This window comes from Stylophora pistillata, chromosome 12, assembly GCF_964205215.1.
Source record: "Stylophora pistillata chromosome 12, jaStyPist1.2, whole genome shotgun sequence".
NCBI lineage: Eukaryota > Metazoa > Cnidaria > Anthozoa > Scleractinia > Pocilloporidae > Stylophora > Stylophora pistillata.
In genome coordinates this window covers 19,214,464-19,223,697 of record NC_142530.1, presented here as the reverse complement: position 1 = coordinate 19,223,697, position 9,234 = coordinate 19,214,464, and the positions used below count along the sequence as shown (strand labels likewise).

The window sequence follows — 9,234 nt, the reverse complement described above, 5'->3', positions numbered from 1 at the left end:
TATGAAGTTAATATTATTCAAAAGCGCGATATTACCATTCCTCACGTACTGTCACCTAGTGTGGCATTTTTGTAAAGCGAGTGACACTCGAAAGCTTGAAAGACTACAAGAAAGAGGACTTAGAGCGGTTTTCAAGGATAATAATTCTAGTTATGAACAACTATTAGAGAAGGCAGATCTGCCAACACTACTAAATAGTCGCTTACAGGATCTGTGCATACTTATGTATAAAGTAAGGCATAAACTGTGCCCTGAATATATAAGTAACATCTTTAAAAAACCAAATAGTAATTACAATCTGCGGCAAGCAGATTTCTCTATACCTAGATATGAGACAGTCACCTATGGCAAGCACTCTATTAGATATTTAGGGCCTAAGCTATGGACAAAACCACCCAAGAGTATCAGGGACGTCACAACCCTAACGTCGTTTAAAAGCAAGATACGCCAACTCAATATAAGTGAACTTTTAGATGATGGCTGCGCAGGCTGTAGCCTTTGTTCATTTTGACTTCTGTGTGTTTTTACTATAAATCTCTTAATAAGTTAACTATAGATATTTTATCTACTACTGTATTTAGTTTGTATATTCTCCCCTAATTGGTGTCCCCAAATTAGTAGGGGATTTGTTCCCTGGCTAGACGGTTTTTGACACTTTAATAAAGTTTCTACTACTACTACTACTACTTGATTGGAACCTCTTCTCCCGAGGCAAGGTGGTGTGGAAAAATGGTAGGTTTTACGTGTGCATGGTATTTATTTGTTTTCGATGCTTTCGATGTTTTTACTTAGGAGTGACAAGCATCCATATCTCCTTACAATATCCCCCCTGAATTATACATTAAGGTCACGAGAATAAAGAAAATGATCACCAACTAATGAAGCTCTTGATTGCTAAACAGGACGAATTCGGATATGGATAGAGAAGTAAGTAGTGAGTAAGTAAAAGTTTTTTTACACAGGGTAGTTCATTCAGCTCCAAGGCTGGTCTTAAAAAAAAATTGATCAACACTTGCAATTTTCATAAACTATCACATTCAGAAGGAGCCTGATAACAATACAACAAGAGAATAAAGAAAATTAAGAGCGAAACAATACAATGCAAAATCACTTTTAAGGGTGCAAAAGGAGTACATTTATTATCCATCTGCACGCCGTAAAGTAAAAATAACGCCATAGACGAGTACAAATGTCACGGGGTATTTTTTCCCCAGAGAACTGGTTAGACAGGTTTTCTCGCGTCGCGCAAGCGAAGAATTGAATTGAAGCTAGAAAAAAAAAAAAAAAAATGGCGGACAACTTGAATCATATTTCCGACGACGAAGAGTCGGAATGGCTGGCAAATATAGATCCAAGTTTATTAGATGAATCGAACGAAGAAAAACAGCTAGACGGCCAGGAAATTTCTTCATTTATTGGAGAAAATAGAAACAGTAACACGACAACGCGCCAATTCCGTTCCGCTTCGCATACTTCTGTCACGCACTCCTCGTAAACAAACATCCGCGAAATTCGCCCGCACTGAAATAACAATTTGGCGTGTTGGATAATCATAACTTATTAGATGTTTTTTTGTGTAGTATCGCTGAGTATTTTTACGAGTTGTGCCGTATTTAACTAACAAAACGTCCTTACAAGGGCAAAAAACCTTTGTCCGAAAAAACCTTGTTTACTTCCGCCAGTGACCAAGACAACATTTCTCCCTATAACATCAATGCAATATGAAGCAGACAAGTGATGAGAATAAAGAAAAATATCAATAGGGGGTTTATTAGTTGATCCAATATCAAATTCTCCAAACTAATATCATAAGAAGTGTATGGCAGACAGTAAAGAGAATTTCTTATCAGATCTTGAGAGTGAAAGGGTTGAACTGTGACGTAGTTCCGGTAGCGACTTTTGTTTGGTTTGGAGAAAAATAAAAAACAAGAGTTTAACATTTGGTTTTCTGATGAGTAACTCGTAGAACTGGCAGCTGTAAATGTAACAATAAAAGCACAGATCGAAGTAAAAAATGTTTCCAACTCAGTACTAAATGACGCTCGAGAATTTTGTCAATACTTTTATTATTTTTGCCAGCTCCCTTTCGCTTTGATTGCTGTGTTGCATTTCACGGGAGATAAGCCATCATGGGAACGTTTAAGAATGGAAGGTAAGCTATGCTGTCTCTTTGTATTATTTCTATGCCCTGGTTAGTTCCATGCTGTACAATTTCCGCCGCGTAACATATCCCGTAGGTTTTAATATAGAGCGCAGCTTTGAGGCATTTCCGAAATTCTGTAATAAATGCTGTAGAAAATTTACCCGTAAGTACGATGGCCCAGAAGGGTCACAGTCCAGTTTTAATTTTTGACAGTCCAGTTTTATTTTTTGACAGTCCAGTTTTATTTTTTGACAGTCCAGTTTTATTTTTTTTTTGACAGTCCAGTTTTATTTTTTTTTTGACAGTCAAGTTTTATTTTTTTTTTGACAGTCCAGTTTTATTTTTTTTGACAGTCCAGTTTTATTTTTTGGCAGTCCAGTTTTATTTTTTTGACAGTCCAGTTTTATTTCTTGGGTACCCAAAAAATAAAACTGGACTGTGACACATGCATGGGTCAAAGTCCAGTTTTATTTTTTGAGTAGTCACCAGATCTCTCTCGATGTGTTGCATGTTGCCCGTGTTGTTTGTTTGGCGGCCATTTTGTACGATGGACGCTATTATAAGACAAACTGTGCGGGAGGAGTTGAGGCGCTCCAATTCTATTGAATCAGAAACGGTGTCTTCTGTTAGCCAACATAATAGTGGCCAAATTGAAGAAGGGTCGGTCTCGGCGGGATCGACACCGAATACATTTTCATCGCGAACGTTCAACCGACTATCCTGTCTTCTGAACCGAATTCGGCATGGCAGTAGAGGCAAAAGCAGTTCAAACAAGAAGCGGAAAATTGAAAAGCAGCATAGGGTACAAGTAAGATGGATGCATTGTGACCAAACTAAGAAAAAGTTTGTTACTGTTTGTCAAAAGAATGGCGGTGGCAATCGCTTTATAACATATACTGATGCAGATCCACTGAAGATGGAAGAGCTTGTGGAGAGGGCGTGTGCGTTGTTTTTCCCTGGTGGAAAGAACAGTTTTGCCGGTCATATAGAGGAAATGAACAAATGGATCTGTGACACAACGAGGGTGGCAATTTTCGATTTTCCTGGCAAAGGAACTGTGGAAGACTACCTGAAGAGTAATGGATTGTATCCTTCCTCCACTTACTTTTACCTACGCACCCAACCACGACATCTTATGGGTGATGAATTTGAAGACAGCAATTACGTTGAGGCGACGAACACAGACAACACGTCATCCACAAAAGTAAGTTCTGTCACAGTATCAGTAACGGCATGTACTACTAAATCTGATGATAGGGAGGTGTGCAATGTCTGTAGCTGTTCTTTTGAGAAAGGACAAAACTGTGTCCGTTGTGAGCAGGACCTCGAGTACCAGCAAAGTCTCATGGCCGATTCAGTTGACACTGAACAACCTGAAGAGTTTTAGCCCGAAAGCATTCATGCAAATGATCAGTTGACTTCCTTTATTAGTCCAGTGTCTGTGCATGAAATGAGAGAGCTCCGTTTGGCCCATTTTCAACGAGACACCTGTCATTCAACTGTGCAAAGTCAAGATACTCAAGATCAAAGGCTTGTTTCACCAAGTGAGGATGAAGTGTCCCCTAGCACTGTGGACGGGCGTTGTGGAGTGCTTGAAGAGGGAGGTTATGTCCAATTACCTACAGTTGGTATGGCAAGAGAATCAGGTGAATGCATAGTTTCAGAAAATGGTGAAATTGCCGGGCAGGGGCTTTCACTAACAGTTCATCGTTCATGTATTTGTAAAGATATGATTGAGCATTTTAAAGATGAGAAAATGTTGCAATCTGAGTTAGTGTTTACAATTATCAATGAGAGGGGGCAAAAAGAAGAGGGTGTGGGTATTGGAGTTTCAAGAGAAGTTTTCTCTTTATTCCGGAAGGAGTTTGCAAATAGCATGACAATAGGGGAAAGAGAAAGAGTACCCTTTGTGAGGCATGATCATTTCATTAAGGAGTGGGGAGCTATTGGTCGAATTTTGGTGAAGGGGTTTAGATCAGTTTCCTACTTCCCTTTGTTCTTGTCAAAGGCTTTCATGTGCTACTGCCTGTTTGATGCAGAAGTTCCTGAAGGCATTGTTCTTGAGTCTTTCATTAAATACTTGTCTCCTGTTGAAGAAGAGCTAGTTACAAATTTTCTTGGAAAAGCTGACTTTGCAGATGAAAATGATGATTTGTTTGATTTCTTAGAGAGATTCAATTGTAGGTCACAGGTCAGTCCAGAGAATATCAAGAAAGTGCATGTAGAGATTGCCAATCAGGAGCTGCTACAGAAACCTCATGTCATGGTTGCCACCTGGCAGCCTATTGTCCAAGAGGTGAAACAGTATCCACAGTTTCAGACTATTGCAGGTATCCAAGGCTTTTATGATAGAATTAATCCAACAAACAAGAAAGTTCTTAATTCACTTGAAGCACAGCCAAACACTGAAGCAGAACGAGATGCTTCTGCAAAGATACATACGAGGATTAGACAATGCAAAACTAGTCCAGTTCTTAAGGTTCACAACAGCTTCTGATGTCTTAATTACCAACAAGATTGAAGTCTCCTTTACCAGACTGGAAGGTGCTAGTTCCAGACCTATAGCTCACACGTGTGGGCCGCTTCTGGAACTGCCTTCCACTTATTCCAATTTTGTTGAATTGAGACAGCAGTTCAATAATATTTTGGAAAAAAGTAGCTGGGAAATGGACATTATGTGAGTTAACTCTTCAAGCCGCATTGTCATCATGCAAATTCACACTCGTGACTACATGTAGTATTAAATATTTCTTATAGTTTTACTTTGAGGAAGGGAAACGCCTCAATGAATTCATACTATCAAATTGTGAGGGGAAATTTTGTTTAGAACCTTGATTTTCTTCCTTGATTTGTACCTGGTTGTGTTAATTTTGGTTATAGTAGGAATTATTTGCCTGTTATTGACCAAATGACCTGATATTGTTGTGTTGTTTCCTCTGCAACCTTCACCCAAGGAGGGTTGCATAGCCCTGTGATGATTATGAATAACTTGGCATTTATTTATCTGCTCTTGTTGTCTTAGCTCAATTGCCTACTTTTGGTTTGGCTCTTTGTTTGTTTTTTTACATGTTTTGTTTAAGGATTGGGAAGGAAACAATGCTAACCATGAAAAGAATGGACTGACTAAAGAATTTATTTCCCAAGTCAATCCTCTTCATTATGTCAACATTTTTTCAGTCCATACTCTAAAAAATGCAAAAAAAACAAGCAAACAAGACAGAACAAACATTGTTCTGAAGCATTTATTTTTTCTGCATGTGACAGGTTTTCAATCTTGAGATAGATAGCACTGTTTGTAATTAAACCATATGTACTCCCTTATGTTCTTTGCGGTTCCCTTACTGTAATCATTAACGCAAGAACAATGCCTCACATGTTGGGTTAAGTTTGCTCATCAATTAGGTAACTAAGAAGTATGTTATACATGTTCAGTTCACATTTGATTAACTGACCCAATTCATTTGCCTTGTCCCTTTCCAGTTTATGTGACTATCACACAATGCTTCAGTTAAAAATGATTTGCTGCCTTGAAAAGGCTTAAGCAAAGCAAAGCTTGAATGTTCAGGAGAGTTAGAGAGGGAAAACGTGAGGGCAGATGGCTTGGTGCCAGTTCTTTAGGATTTTGGTTATTAAGTTGTCAGTATGTGCTTGAACAGAATATTCCAAGATGTGTATGCTATTATTAAAGGATATTGAGATTTTCCAGTGTTTGCGTTTTGTTTTATTTTCATATCATAAGCATTCTGTTTTTACAGAAAGAAGTGCAACAGTAATATAACTCTTGGCAAAAGAGCAGGCCATGAAGATGTTTTTGAGATAGATTTGCAGAGGAGAGATAATAGATACTTAAAAGTACCTCTCCTCTGTACGTCTATCCAATTACGACAGGTCAGTTGAACCAAGAAAGTCTGGAAACCTAGCACTGCATCAGAAAAGCTCATTTATTACGTTAACCTGTCAATCTCTTGAATTAGTCGCAGATAGAGATCAAGTCCTTCGTTAACATCTTGTGGTAAGCTCAGTCCAAGAACATTCATAACTATTAAAGCAAACTCATCAAACTCTTCACTAAAATCAGCGGAACACATGGTTGAATTATCATTAAACTCTTCTAGTTCATGGAGATTAATGTCTTCTTTGAAGTCCTCTGTGTTATAGAGGTGGGGCAGGAAATACATGCAGTCGGGTTTTCCTCTAGGACCAGTGCTGTTACCAAATTTGCTTGATGCTATTTGATGTTGATTCCACATTTCAGCAACTTGATAAAGCTCTTCCATCTTCAGTGGATCTGCATCAGTATATGTTATAAAGCGATTGCCACCGCCATTCTTTTGACGAACAGTAACAAACTTTTTCTTAGTTTGGTCATAATGCATCCATCTTACTTGTACCCTATGCTGCTTTTCAATTTTCCGCTTCTTGTTTGAACTGCTTTTGCCTCTACTGCCAAGCCGAATTCGGTTCAGAAGACCAGATAGTCGGTTGAACGTTCGCGATGAAAATGTATTCGGTGTCGATCCCGCCGAGACCGACCCTTCTTCAATTTGGCCACTATTATGTTGGCTAACAGAAGACACCGTTTCTGATTCAATAGAATTGGAGCGCCTCAACTCCTCCCGCACAGTTTGTCTTATAATAGCGTCCATCGTACAAAATGGCCGCCAAACAAACAACACGCGCAACATGCAACACATCGAGAGAGATCTGGTGACTACTCAAAAAATAAAACTGGACTGTGACCCATGCGTCACAGTCCAGTTTTATTTTTTGGGTACCCAAAAAATAAAACTGGACTGTGATCCAAAAAATAAAACTGGACTGTCAAAAAAAATAAAACTGGACTGTCAAAAAATAAAACTGGACTGTCAAAAAAAATAAAACTGGACTGTCAAAAAAAATAAAACTGGACTGTCAAAAAAAATAAAACTGGACTGTCAAAAAATAAAACTGGACTGTCAAAAATTAAAACTGGACTGTCAAAAATTAAAACTGGACTGTGACCCTTCTGGGCCATCGTACGTAAGTGTCAAGTGGGGCGCAAAAAATGTTCTCACTACATTATCCAGCACGAGGTGGTGAGACAAGCTTTATCACCCGGAGGGTGTTACTTTGATGAAACTCTAAGTTTTCGTAAATCATTAAAGGAAAATATGTGGCAGCTAGTTTGGCCTTTGTATGATTACCCTCCAACGTCCAAGTTTTATTTCAGACAAAATAATGGTATTTAAATTTTGATAGAGGTGGGTCAATGCTGACTGACTTGTACCAAAGTTTAAATTGAGAGCAATGACAGCCAATCCTTTTTTTAGATTAAGTTTTGCAGGTTCTTGGTTGGTGGATTCAATTTTAAAAAAAAGCGTGCGAAAATGCGTCACTTTTCCTCTAGTTCGCCACAAACAAACAAACTGAGAGCATGGAATAGCTAGGACATTTAGCAACTTTTATTATTCGATACTGTTTTGACAATTTCTTTTTGGCTTTTCTAGTTTTTCATTGAAATCCATTTAATTGTCGTCCTGTTGTTTTCATCCCTAGGGTTATGCAAGGTGTAGCGCGGCTTTTATCCGTTGTTATAAGGATTAACATGTTTTTTTGTCGCAGAGTACGTGGTGAGTTGTGATTTGACCCATCTCTACGATGTTAATCAGTTTACCTTTACGACTTGCGTAATACTCTTAACTTCCAGGCGAACGTAAGAGAAGTCCGCTTATTGCGAATTATTTGCACTAAATGACCTTGTTTTTTTCCTACACTGTTCTTAAAATTGTGGAAAAAAATGTATCAAATAGGAAGCCAACTTTGAAATTTGTAAGCTCGAAGCCCTGTTCCTGCTGGAAGATCAGTCGGGTTTCGTTTTATTTGTTTTAGATCTTCGCTCGTGGAATGTCTGTCGCTCTAATGCTGCTCTGCTGTCATTTTCTTTGTTGTCTTTCAGTCCGAAATACCGCGTAACACAGGTTACTATTTTCTAGTTGGATTGTACCTTCTTTTCTACGTCACTTTTCTTTCGTTATTGGTTAGTATCCTGTGCTTGGATTTCTATGCCTAGGTTTTAAACTGAGGTTCAGTTTTCAATTTCTTATTTATCCTTATCGATTTTAGTCTCCTACACCACTGTTGCATGTTCTTTTCACGTGACGCGCACTCTACCCCACCGGCGTCTGCTTTAATCGGAGCTACATTCCTTTCTTTAAGTGTAGCCAATCAGAACGCGGTTCATATTTTTTTGAGCCAGTCGCGCCAAGACTACTTGTCCAATCACAGCTCGTATTTTATCGGGTATCATAATTTCCGGCCGATGGTGGGAGAGATTGTACAGATAGATAGATAGACAGATAGATAATTTGTTGGTAAATACTTCGCAGCATGAACTGAATTGCGTGTTCAGAGATATAAAATAAAAATTACTATGTACATGTATACATCTTATTATTACAAAAATAAATAGTTCGTCGTAAGAGGGAACTTGTACATTATTTGTGGCTGTTGACTATTCTGGCCGAAGCAATAAAAAAACTGTTTTTAATTCTATTTGTCTTGCAAAGTGGCAAAGCAAAGGTACGTTCGTGCCTTAACCTATGAGAGCTTACATAGCGGGGTGGTAAAAGTTTGCTTAATTTGTACCGAGGATCGTTCATTATATTGCGAAATGTTGCTGTAGACATATTTTCATGGTGGTCTTTCACAGCTGGAAGATTCATAGTAGCTAAGGCCTGTTCGTATAGCATACCAGGACAAATGATTCTCATGGATTTTACCTGAATACGTTCTAGTTCTTTACATTGCGTGACGAGGCCAAATAACGGCTGCGAAGAAGACTTCATCAATTTGAGTCGCCCATCGTCTGCAGTTTGGCCTTTTAACCACACTTATCCGGTAAAAACAATTAACAATATATTATGGGAAACCTAATAAATAACAGTCTCCGTTAGGAAGATTTAATGGTGTACCCACTCAACCACGCCCCCTGAAGAAGAGATCTCTCCCACTGTCCATCTCTCAGTTTCAACGGATGACTTGGTGTAGTGGGAACGTCATATATGACGACTCCCCGTTTTCAATTTCTTGTGGATGAGAGGAAATAGTTCAAA

General features: G+C 38.6%; 1 long non-coding RNA gene and 1 pseudogene across 1 annotated transcript; both read left to right on the top strand.

Moving 5' to 3' along the window:
• Positions 1–2,646: 2,646 nt before the first annotated feature.
• Positions 2,647–5,848, top strand: LOC148719125 (uncharacterized; annotated as a pseudogene).
• Positions 5,849–7,702: 1,854 nt separating this feature from the next.
• On the top strand, positions 7,703–8,674 carry LOC148719124 (uncharacterized). Its single transcript, XR_015993640.1, has 2 exons — positions 7,703–7,752; positions 8,079–8,674. It is a non-coding gene; the product is annotated as an uncharacterized LOC148719124 (long non-coding RNA).
• Positions 8,675–9,234: the final 560 nt, after the last annotated feature.